Here is a 14,069-nt window from a genome sequence, read left to right on the forward strand (position 1 = left end):
ATACATGTATGACCTGGGCGCGTATCACAATTCACAAAGAGTCGCACTTAAATGTCTGGTTACACACAGTATAAAAGGCAGAGGAAATGCACTACTGCGTATTGATCAATAAGATTGCGATCATTGCGTGTTGCATATCATGTACGCGCCGGCATTTAAGTGTGACCTAAGTCATACTTAAATCTTTGTGAAACACCCCCCAGATCAGCTGTGAATAGTGACCAGCTGAATATTAGATTAAGAAGGGGGAGGGGGGGGGGGGGTAAAGAGGAAGAGAGAGAGGAAGGGGGAAGGGAGAAAGACAGAGAAATGGAGGATGAGAGAGGTGTTTTCAAGGGGAAGGGATATAAATTTAGAGGAGGAGGAAAGAGAGAGAGGGAGGGGGATTAATTAATAGAGACAGGGGGAGAAGAGGGAGGGCTGGCAGGGAAGAAGGAGGTAAATTTATGAAGAAGAATATGGGGGGGGGAATAGTGATAAGCGGGGGGGGGGGGGGGGGGGGGGCAAAGATGGCTAGAAACTAAAGAACTATAGAAAATAGGAAGAATCAGATTATCAGTATCACAATTCAATTTTTGTAAACTTTATACACTAGAATTAGGTTCAAATTACAAGAAAATGACATATGATCACTGAATAGTGGAATCAAGGAATGTGAGTCTGAATTTTATACTGTTCTAGATTTCAAGCCTTTGCAGATAGAAGGAACCTCAATTTAAACCAGACCTATCTACAGTTCTGATAAAGAACTAATGATGTAAACCATATTCATTATTATTATTTAGATGTAGGGTTTTAGAGGCGCAGATATATTTTGATGTCTTGCGAGGTTGTTTCAAAGAGACAAAATATTACAACTAATTTTTAACGTGCATGCCTATGAAAACCATCCAATATTGAAAATATTGGACGAAATGAATATTTTGCCCACCCACAAGATTATCATTGTTAATAAATGATTGTGTGCATGAAGCTATAGTTATGTCACAATGAAATTGCATTGCATATTAGTTGCCAGGAGGTGTGGTAAAGGAGCGTCAATTTATTGAATTCAAATGCGCTTGCACTATATGCTTGTGCATCTTTACTTTATTACAGATATTTCTTTTTTAAAAATGACAATACTCGGGCGCCATGCTCATTTACAGGATTGCCATAAATGATGGTTACTAAAAACAATTTTTTTTTGCTTCATTACTTTATGTTTAGCTTTGTGTGGGTATCTAAATAATAATAATATTGGATGACCATTTTTCGTGGGATGTGTTGAAATATTGTTACTCGCTGAAGAACAATATTTCTTCGCATCCCACTCAAGGCTATCCAATATTCCCTAAATCTGAGCAAAACAAATTCTTGCAAACTTTGGGGCACTTAAAAGTATTCATGTGACATTTTACCCATAAATATTTTTTGTACATAGCATTTCCATTATCTTATGTTAAATGATATACACTAACCTGTGAATAAGAAAGATCTGAATATGCAAATTTAACAATATATACACAGGCTTTAAGACATAAAACTTTTGATTTTTTTCACCATTGGAGAATCATTTTTAAGTTTCATGTTACAAAATGTAACAATATGCCTAATTATGTTAACATGAATGCACTTTATAATTCAGAGGAATTAGGAATTGCTAATTGTTTTAAATTGGTCGAAGAAGGTCATTGGAATTAGCTGATTAGCGGTACGGTACCAATAAATCCTGGCATATTTCTCAAATATCAACAGCAATTTAAAGTCGTGACAAAAAGGAGTAAAGGCTTAAAAAAAGATGTCAAGTTTGAATTGTCAATTAATCTTATTAAAGAAGAAAAATACTAGTTAAACAAAATTGCTCTTTGTACATGTAGGGGTTCACAATTTTTTATTACCCATTTTCCATCTTTTCATTTCTGTTTTAATTTCTCAAAGTATACTTTTAATAAATACTGCACTGAAATACAACAGATATCATGAGTAAATGTTTGATGATCTTGCATATTTATCTTTTGACTCGAGGCAAATATTTTAATATTATTTTGTTTCAGCTTGTCACACTGAAATGCACCAGGGTCCGTCTTACAAAGAGTTGTGAGTGATCTGACCAATCCCAACTATGGAAAGCCGTAAAAGTCAACATGTTAAATGCATGTTTGCTCAAAAATTATTGTACATAATATATCCATGAATTAATTGATTACTTGACAATTTGGTATGTTCTTTGTTTACAAAGGACATTTTGCAAATTTCCTGTAGAAAAATTATGACACTGATGAATTTCCATAGTTACGATTGATTTGTTCAATCGTAACTCTTTGTAAGACGGGGCCCAGATATCATAAATGAAATTTTGTATGATCTTACATGTCTGTCATTTATGCTATATTTAAGGCAGATAATTTAACTTATTTATTCCTATTCAGATCAGGTTTTTTTACTACTAAAATTGGACACAATGCTTAAAACAATAATAAACTTGTTAATGAATACATAGAAGTTGTATAGAACTTTTTTTCATGTAAATTATGTGTTCAGCAAGAAATCTATCCACATTGTGCTGCACTCAACCCAGGTGAGGTGAATGGGTATCCGGCAGGATTAATTCTTTGAATGCACTGAGCGCTGAAAGGTAGCTCGAGCTTAAGTCTGAGTAATAATAATAATAAACAATGCGCCTCGGAATAGAATATTTTTAGATAGATGGCGCTATATTAATGCCTGTTATTAATGTTATTATTATTATGCATCAGAGCAAATTGGTAAAAGAAAAAGGAATAAAAGGAAATTATCGGTTCAAATCTTGATGAAAAAGAATCAAAATTGAAAAGCGAAATGTCCTACCTGAGGTACCATTGAAACTTTCAAAATTTGAAACAAGTCCAAAAGAATTGAAGTTACAGTCAGTCCTCCAACCCTTTCATTTGAATTTATTCAGATCTATAAATATGGAAACAAAGATTTAAAGCAAACCTTCTAAGAACTGAATTGTTATATTAAAGGTCAAGTCCACCCTAGGAAAATGCTGACTTGAATAAATAGAGAAAAATCAAATTAGCATAACACTGAAAATTTCATCAAAATTAGATGTAAAATAAGAAAGTTATGACATTTTAAAGTTTCGCTTATTTTTCACAAAACAGCACTGATATGCACAATTTGGTGAGTCAGTCGATGACGTCCATCACTCACTATTTTTTTTTTTATTGTTTGAACTATACAATATTTCATTTCTTATAGAATTGACAATAAGGACCAACTTGACTGAACCATGTAGTATTAAACAATGCTAATTCCACATATTCAGGGAGGAATTAATCGTATCACTTGACAATGAGGAGAAAGTTAGAATATTTCATACAATAAAATACAAAAGAAATAGTGAGTGGATGAAGTCTTAGTCTCCTCATTTGCATACCAGCCAGGATGTGCATATAACTGTTTTGTGAAATTAAGTAAAATTTTAAAATGTCCTAACTTTCTTGTTTTACATCCGATTTTGATGAAATTTTCAGTTGTATGCTTGTTGAATTTTTCTTTTTTATTCAACTTTTTGCTGGGGTGGACTTGACCTTTAACAATTGAAAGGTTGGAGGAGTGACAACCTTTTCCAAATGTCATATCCAACCTCGAACAAAGCTGAATAATAATAATAATAGTAATATGTTTCATTTGTATAGTGCAGCTTCTATACTCTACTGTGCTTGATACTTGGTATCATATTGTTACCCTGGCTTCAACGAATAAATCCTGCCGGGTACCCATTCACCTCACCTGGGTCAAGTGCAGCACAATGCGGGTATATTTCTTGCTGAAGGAAAATATGCCATCGCTTGGATTTGACCCACGTCCCTCTGATTGAAAGCCGAAAGTTTTAACCACTAGACCACGACGCTCCCACGTGAGTCCCAACAATTTAAATGTTGGGTCAAACCATCTAAAGAGATTTTAGAATGTCAATCAATCACGTAATTTATGAAATCACATTTGAATTTTTATTTCATCCCCAATAACTCCCTTATATTCAGATATGTACATTTCTATCAACTGTTGATAATTTCACAGTATTTAATCATCTCTTTGAGTTTAAACCCTCACTTGTTTTATAACTTTCTTTTCCTCTACGGATATTCAATAAGCCCCAATAAGCTTAACATGTGATTGAATTTCCTAACATACATGTACATTTTCATAGACTTTCTTTAGAGTGGGAAGAATTAATAGAAATGGAAATGAAAGAAATGGTGTACATGTAGTTCCCTTGCCAAGACTGCCTGAAATAGAACCAAGTTCATATCCTACATGGGGCTACCCTTTGAAAAAACTTCTTATTTGTATTAAAAGAGTACCCTTGCCTTGTCTATGACTTATATAAATTGAATATATAGAGTAAAATTGGAGAAGCACACTATTTAAAATTCCATCAATATCGGATATCAAATATATAAAGTTGTATTTTAAATACAACTTTATATTTTTTTTATGTCCATTATATCATTTTGTTTTCAATTAGAAAGCTGATGAAACATTATCACCACTTTTTGGTATTTCATTACAAAAATACAATATTGTCTAAAGATGTTTTGCTTCTAAAACACAGGATTTATTCATTATTTTAACTTGTTTGTTTGAAAGGGATGCAAATTTTGTATGTTAATGAAAATGAATTATTAAAAAAAACCATTACAAGGGGTGTAACATCATCAGCTTACTCATTGTATAACATGCATACAATTGTTCCATCAACAAACTTAAGAAATGTGTTTGAGCTTCATTGCTTTTACCTCACCTAGGTGGACGTTATTTCAAAATTAATACTTTTCCCTTTATGAGATAATATTTTCATGATATTGTGGCCTCTGGCCGGTAGACCTTGGCATAGGTTACGAGGAAGTGCACATTATTGTATGCACAGGAGGCGAAATGCCTCGGTTACTAAAATGTGTCTATACAAACTAAGTTTAAATCTAGGGATATGACACTGTTATGCTTACTTTAATGAAACAATTGATGATTTCATTTTTTTATGTTTGAATTAAATATTGCTATATGTGACCAGCCACACTCAAAAGATGGTTCTCTGTAAATAGCTAAAAATGAGAACTTGATCTTCAAAAAGTAAAAATAAGACAATAAGAGCTCTGTAAGAGTGATTCTCCTTCTTCATACTTTCAAAATATAAAGTTGTAAAACTACGTTGTGAATATGATGAGTTTCTAGAGTCTTTTTAATGGGGGGGGGGGGGGGGCTGATCGGAAACTTCATAGAGATTGCACAGTTTTCAAATCTCGTGCTGAAGTACATGTAAGTCCCGAACTTCAAACCCTGTTTTATTATTTCTTGAGGCTCTTGCTGAATTCATTCTACATTCAATCAAGTATAGTCTACTTGTGCGAGATATTGACATTGTTGATACATTTTGACAAGTTTTGTCATTTTTGAAGCTAAGGAAGTGCTTTTTCAATTCAAAGATCATCACAAAGGAATGTTACTTAATTCAAATATCAATGATATCCAATGGAATAGAGGTGTTATTCCTCGAGTCCCTTGTATAATGATGATGATGATGATGGTGATGATAATGATAGTGATAATAATAATAATTATAATATTAATGATAATAATAATATGTAATAATAATAATAATACCAACATGCTATTGTGCATATCACTGCCAAATGTGTCCTATGCACTCAGTTCTAAGATACTATTACCCTGGCTTTAACCCCGCAGCCTTTTACAGTGCAGTGGCATTTCAAGGAATAAATTCCTGGCAGGTGCTCATTTACCTCACCTGGGTCGAGTGCAGCACAATGTGGATGAATTTCTTGCCGAATGAAATGACGCCATGGCTGGGATTTGAACCCATGAGCCTCTGTTTCAAATTCAGAAGACTAATCCACTCAGCCACATGTATGATGATGTTAGGCCTATGCCATAGAATAAGCTATACACCAACTAAAGATCAGTTTCTAGATTTGAGGAATAAAACCCCGTATGGACAGATTCTTCTTTTCGCGATGCCGTAACCCGACCCGCAGAGTCTTACTGGAAAGGAAGTATTGTCTCCCCTGCCTCAGCATTCTGTAAATGCCACCAGACTTGGGGATTCATCAGGAAAGACAGACCTAGAATCTTATCTGTCAGATAATTGAAGAAGAAAAAAATTATATTATGATCTTTCTCAGATAGAACTGACAAAGTTGTGATGATATTTGCAGGTATCTTTCTATGATTTGTATGTTCCAATTAACTCATTGACATTGTCAAAGAGTTTGTGTTTATAATTATCCCCTTCTTGTTGTAAACAAACAGTTGATTTTTATGTTATATTATAACTTTTGATTCGAGTAGATGGAGTGAAGTTTTAGTTTTACTGTAGTGATCTATTCCTGGAATTAGTATATAGTACCAATATCAACCTCAGAGTAGGAGGCTTATCCTTGATTCTTCCATTTTGTTTGCAAAAATTAAAAAGATTATAGCAAATGTCCCTGTTGGCAAGAATGACATCATTGTCATAAAAAAAACAACAACCAAATATGACAAGCAAAAATTAAGTGCCATCACAAATACATGGGACCCAGTGGCATCCATTCCATAGAGTTACTATTTCGGCTGACCACCCAGGAGCCCCCAGCCCCCCCCCGATCGGTTTGTGTTCGATTGTTCTAATGCCAATTCGTCCAATTATCAACTCATCTACATGTATCATGTGCTCCTCCATCAGTTCGTCCATTAGACACAGGGTACGTCCACTCACCATTTTGTTTAATAACCAGTTGGTCCAATAGCAATTTAGTCCATGTACCATTTTGGTCTAATTGGACTTTAATACCCCTTTCACAAACCCATCTAATTATCCGCCTAAGAGAAATGTGGATAATTCAATAAAAATTGCATTCACAAACTCCGAAAATAATCTGCACTATTTTTTACGAGCGCCCGACCTGAAAAAGGCGGATAATTGTCATGGCAACTGCACACACCCCCTCCGATGGGGTTATGTTGGAAAAGGGTGACCTCGTGACCGCACCATGGCAATTATCCGCATTACTTTGGAAATGCGTTCATAAAGTCAAAATCTGGCCCTGATGCCGCTATTATGCGGATAATTGCAGCATCAAAATAATGCAGATAACTCTGGTCCCGCTCCAATTTTAAGACCAAATTATGCAGATATTATCCGCATAATTGGGTTTATGAAAGGGGTATAAGTGTTAATTGGTTGAAGTGAATGAAAATGATAGGGATATTAGACCAACTGGTTATGAGACGAAATGGTCATAGACAAACTGGTGATTAGACAAAGTGATGATTGGACCAAATGGTTGTTAAGACGAAATGTTGGTGGACGGAATGGCATTGGACGATGTGATGAGTGGACGAGTTGTCAATAGACGAATTGGTAATTTACCCCTGTATCCACTTCCTATGTAGTTGCCAAGGAATGACCTAGATGAGACGGAAAAAAAAAAAACGACTTTATATGTAATGCATAAAAGGATGTTTTGGTGTTTATGTATCTGACCAACAAAAAAAAAGTTCAAATCAACCAATATATTGGTTATCATCTACCAAAATTTTGGTTGATATAGACCATTTTTATCGGTTTGACAGTTTTTATTCACCAACAGATCCTTTTAAAAGAGTAAATAATCCATTGTTAATAATCTGAAAAATAAAGTATTGTATTCCAGTTTCAAAGATGGGTAGTTGGTGATCATGTCAAAAGAATTTGGGAAGACCATTCCATAACCTAGATAAAAATTGAATGATTGATCATCTATTGAATCAAAAGAGAGTTCATAAAAGGAAATTCATGCTGGTATGCACTTGCTGATCACGAATATATTATAGATATCTGCAAATACTGTTCAATGCCCAAGTCACCACTGAGTTTTGTAAAAAAGAAGAAAACTTATCTGAAGTAGAATTATTTTTAATACCATATAAATTAAAAATCTATCTGCATTCAAAGTACTTTTCTTTCACTGCATGATGTATTTTACGCCCTAAGAAATTGGAATATTACTTACTCTCAAAATGCAAAGGAGCGAATCTGATCCCTAATCATACACTCCTCTAAGAGTGAATTGAGGGACCACTCCTGATGGAGTGGAATATCAATCATTCAAGAGTGATTTTTAAAAGTCCACATGGTGCACCATAAACCACATCAGCGAAATTCTAGTAAATTTCATATTCAGATTCAGATTTGTCACTTCTGAACACCATTTTTAATAAAACCAACAAGATGAATAAAAGTAAACAAAATGAGGTATAATAGACTAAATTCTGGAAGTAAAAGATTGATTTTTCGAGAGCAAAAACAAGCACAAAAAAGTTGACCTATACAATGTACTTCCTGGGTCAAACTGCGCACTGTGATGTGCACTGGATAGACCCGACTCCAAGGAGAAACGGCGTTAGAATGAAGGTTGTTTAAACGCTGATTCTGTGGTATTGCGATTCATGTTTGTGTTTTGAATCATGATTCAAATCATGATTCTGACTTGAGATTGCATAAATGCAGACTTAGGGTGCGTTTATACGCCACTTTTCTACCCTAAAATCATGATCTGAATCATGATTCAAATCATAATTCTGCAGAATCACGATTGCATTTAGTCAAAAGTGAAAGAAAACGTCTTTCAAATCACAAACATGAAACACAGAAAAAGGTCGTATAAATGCAATCGTGATTCTATGACCTCATTGTGTCGGGCTACTTTCGGTTCGACTGTGATATTGTGATTCATGTTTGTGTTTTGAATCAAGATTCAAATTATGATTCTGGCTTGAGGTTGCATAAACACAGCCTTATACCCTTTTTACACAGGAATTTCTTAGCCCCGGACTATCGCTAACCCCTTACTATCTTTAACCCTGTACTTTTTTTTCACACATGCCAAATTGTTATTGCTAACCCCGGATAAGGAATGCTTGCTTTCCACACACGAACTCGCTAAACCCGGACTAGTGGTAGTGGCTTTAAATACATTTGTCGATCATTCGCTTTTTCTCATCGCCGTGTTCGCTGTTCATGAATATTCATTATGCTTACCTCTGATTGGACAACAGGGCCGGCTCTGTTGCGGGGCATGAATGGGAGCGCTTAGCCCACTTTCATTTTACACTAGTGATCTTAACCCCGTACTATTGCTCTTAGCACTGCAATTGCTGGGATAACCCTGCTTTTTTGCAGGGCCAAATAATCCCGTACTAAAGGTGGGGTTAGCCCACTTTGCAAAAATGCTGTGTAAAAAGAAAGTGGGCTAAGCTTAACCCCGTACTATAGGTGGGACTAAATGGCAAGTTAGTCCCACCTAAAGTATGGGGTTAAGGAAATTTTAGCGTGTGTAAAAAGGGTATTAGAGAATAGGATTCAGGGATATTTCGTTGGTGAAAAGTGTGGTTTTCCCCCGATGGATAGTGATTACCAAATATTTGTGGTTTGAATGTAGGAAATATTTTTGATACGATAGGCTTAATAGAGCTGGTACTGCACGGTCTTTCATACCAGAAATACATGTTAAAGATCAAGGTCACCCCTGAAAAATTTTGATTTGAATAAATAGAGAAAAATCAAACTAGCATAATGCTGAAAATTTCACCAAAATTTGATGTAAAATAAGAAAGTTATGACATTTTAAAGTTGAGCTTAATTTTCACAAGACAGTTATTTGCACAAGTCAGCCACATGCAAATGATGAGACAGTCGATGATGTCCCTCACTCACTATTTCTTTTGTTATTTATTGTGTGAATTATACAATATTTCAATTTTTACTGATTTGACAATATTAAGGGCCAACTTGACTGAAACATGCTAATTCCACATGTTCAGGGATGAATTAATCTTTGTTTTACTTGACCATGAGGAGAAAATGAGAATATTTCACAATTTAAAATGATAAAAGAAATAGTGATTGGATGACGTCATCAGTCTCCTCATTTGCATACCGACCAGGATGTGCACATAACTGTTTTGTGAAATTAAGCGAAACCTTAAAATGTCGTAACTTTCCTATTTTTCATCTGATTTCGATGAAATTTTCAGTGTTATACTACATGTAGATGGATTTTTCTCTTTTTATTTAAATCAATGTTTTGTTGGGGTGGACTTGTCCTTTAAAGCGAAGCTAGTCTTTCTACTTCAGACTCTGCAACATGCACAATAAATTTCAGACTAGCCCCCCCTCCCCTCCCCCCACCTGGCCCTCTCTACCTGACTCTCGATATGTCTTTTCATATCATCTTGAGAAGTTTGTGCTTCCCCCCAGAGCTTAGGTTTATATGACTAACCCTTCCCTGGCAGTGACCACGTGACAGGAACTCTGCTGCTGCCATGGCAACGACGATGACTGTACGTCCCTGGCCCGAGACAGAGTGGTTCCCCATTTCAAAGTCTTCTTACGGTGATCTCCACTCAGTGTGAGGGGAGGAAGCGCAAGCAAGTCGGCTCGGCGAGAGAAAGAAGTAAGAGCGACCAAGCGAGTGAACGTGAGGGGGTGACTGCTCTTTCTCTCTCTCACACACGTCTCATGTTTATCAGGGGGTGTTGGACGCACATGACTTAGCAATGCAGCGATGATGCCGAAAGATGGATTTTTTTTATTTACAGTGCGAGCTCTTTTCGAGGGGCCCACCGCTGCATGGTGGATTGATGTCAAATAGTTTCAAGTGTGTATTTTCATCCCTTTGGGCTTAGAATGTGGATCACCAGTTAGTGTCCTTGCCATTTGACTTTTATTGGAAATCTATTAATCAGGATTTTATCAAATTTATTTTGGTAAGTAAGAATCATTAAGTTTTTTCCAATCAATTCAATTCTAAAAGAGGATTTGAAAATCTCTTTTCACCTCTTTTTTTAGATATTCTTTCTTTACAGTAATGTATGGTATATTAATGGATATCATTATATGATTTATATCAATATATATATTTTTTATTTTATTATTTCATTTATTTATTTATTATTTTTTTTGGGGGGAAGGGTGGGGGGATTAATCACCTTTCATAGATAAAAACAATCAAAACAATATTAAGCCCAGGTTATGTGTCCTAAGTAAACATGATGTAGGGGGACATAAAATCAATACAGAAAGTTTATGTACAGAAACAAATATAAAACAAGTAATGCATATGTATATTGAATGAGCAGATTCGGTTCAGAATAGAACCATGAGGATTGGAAAGGAAGGGGGGGGGGGGTACGCAGCCTAACTTAAGTTCCGACTCTTAACATGAATTTATAATAACATTGTAATATTCCTAAGATGAGAAATACTGAATTATGGGGAGTTAAGGGAATGGAATGGTATATGGGAAGTAAATTGTTTTTGCTCATGAAATATCATCTGTGTTGATTGAAAATAAGTAAAATTTAACATTTTGCTCACAACACAAAGAAAAATCTGAAGTATTATCTCAAAATTTTCGGCTGCTAACTGCTGCATTCTTCAGCAATGACCAAAGTGACCCGACTTGACCTAGTGATGTAGCGATCGATAATTAGGTAGTAGACACTCGGAAGCTTGAATCGCCCTTCGTCAAAGCAAAAGGTTAAATTTTACTTATTGTTTTTGCTTGTTTTCTCTTATTTCTTAGTTCAAAAAATGGGGTGGGGCTGTTTGACACTTTAGTTATGAACTGGTTTAGTCCTTTGATAAATACTAATCATGTATCTTTTCTCAATAGGATACTCATGTTTATCCCAATCAAAGAAAATTATCCTGTTTGTCTATTGGTAATGGTATTATAAAACCTAGCTCATACTTGCAAACATATTGAGAGTAAATATGACTTATCACCCTATATGACTTTTATCACCCTTATATGTACACATTATGTTATTCCAATATATCCATCCCCCAAAGTACCCTTAGAAAGTGGATAAAGTACCCTTTGATGGTGATAATGATAACATTCTTCAAAGTGCTGTCTCTATAAAGAACTTTTCAAGTATATGCTTTGTTGTTGTTCTCCACTCTTGGAGGAGTATGGTGAGGTTGTTTTTTTTAGGACATTAGAACCGAAATATTTTGATACATCTGTGGTCTGTTGCATGAAATTTTAGAACAGCCCACTGGAGGTGCACGCGTAGGAGGTGCATTTCATTTTGACACAAACACAATTTCCTATCAACCACCCAACCGGGAAGGGGGGGGGGGGGATTTTCACCAAGATTTAAGTATGATTTAGAGTCACACTTAAATGCCTAGTTGCGTGCTTTGTAAAAGTCATGACCACATACATACGATATAAAACAAATCAAACACTTTCATTGCAAAGACAAAAGTAACTTTTGCAGTAACACAAAAATGAACCTGGATGAGCCGCCAGGCATTTGGCAAAGTAAACCAAATAACTTTTGGTTCTATTATGTATTCTTTTGCTCAAGCGTTCTGGTCATTAATGCGATTTTACTCTAATGAGTGCATGACGAAAAGCTTCAATATGTCCGTTTTTAAGGCTCTTTTACGATTTTGCAGTTATAAACACTTCTTTTTTTGATAGCCAAATAACTGTAGTCCATGGACTGCTGATGCTATCAATCAGTATACCTCTACATTTATAATGACATGATGGTATTATTTGACAGAAATCCAAAACTGAATATGAGCCAAAAAGACTCCAATTAATTAGCATGAGAAATGAGTCATGCTCATTCGATCTAGATTTCTGACTGTCTTCGTGCACTCATGTGTTTGGATTCCCCTGCCTGTTGTATAAAAGTTGCTTTTATAGTAACTTTGCCATCCAGTCGTAATTACCATGGTTACAGCAATGCTAAGTAACCTATCAGAATCAAGGATTTCAGGGAAATTACCATTCTGTCAAAGTTACTGTAATATATTAATGTTTAAAATGCTTTTTAATATTTTAACCATGTTGTTTAAGCCGCCTATTCTATAATTGTTTAAATATTTAAACAAGTTGTCTAAAATTTAAGCAATTAGAAAAAAAGAATTTAAAGTATTGCTGTTAAAAGGACTGGCATAAACAATGTGCTTAAAATTTAAACAGCTTTTTTTACAGTGAGAAATAAAATAAAATTAACAATTTAAGAAATATTCAAAAGCCAATACAAACACGCTCCGTATGTTAAATAATTAGTATAAAATATTCTCTTCATGCTAGGTGCATGACTTTGATAGAAATGTGTAAGTGCTGATTAATGCACAGAGCAAACCAATGGAATTTAACTTAGATACCCTTTCTAGACAGGCTAAAAAAAAGAAAAATTTCCTACTATTGGTGGGGCTAAATGGCAATTTAGCCCCACCTATAGTACGGGGTTAAGCTTAGCCCACTTTCGTTTTACACAGCGTTTTTGCAAAGTGGGCTAACCCCACCTATAGTACAGGATTATTTGGCCCTGCAAAAAAGCAGGGTTATCCCACCAATTGCGGTGCTAAGAGCAATAGTACAGGGTTAAGATCGCATGTCTAAAACGAAAGTGGGCTAAGCTTAACCCCGTACTATAGGTGGGGCTAAATGGCAATTTGGCCCTACCTATAGTACGGGGTTAAGGAAATTGTAGCGTGTGTAAAAAGTGTACGAGTGAAGCACTTGTACTACGAATGATTGACAAAAACCACTAGTCCGCGGTTAGCGAGTTTCGTGTGTAAAAAGCAAGCATTCCTTATCCGGGGTTAGCAATAACAATTTGGCATGTGTGAAAAGGAAAAAAAATAGTACGGGGTTAAGGATAGTACGGGGTTAGCGATAGTCTGGGGTTAAGAAAATCCTGTGTAAAAAGGCATTAGTCTTCATTGACCCCTATATGCATAACTTGCATGGTGTCTTGATCTAGCGGTGCAGCAACCCTTGTCTTTCCTAAGAACTCTGGTTTGAATCCAAGCCATGGCATGGTTTCCCTCAGCAAGAAATTTTACCACATTGTGCTGCACTCAACCCAGGTGAGGTGAATGGGTACCCAGCAGGATTAATTCCCTAAATGCACTTAGCGCTAGGAGGCAACTGACGCTAAAACCGAAGTAATAATAACGGTGCGCATCGGAATAAATTATTTCTAGTTAGATGACACTATATGAATTTCTATTATCATTACTATTA

The sequence above is a fragment of the Lytechinus variegatus genome, chromosome 15 (assembly GCF_018143015.1).
Source record: "Lytechinus variegatus isolate NC3 chromosome 15, Lvar_3.0, whole genome shotgun sequence".
Lineage (NCBI taxonomy): Eukaryota > Metazoa > Echinodermata > Echinoidea > Temnopleuroida > Toxopneustidae > Lytechinus > Lytechinus variegatus.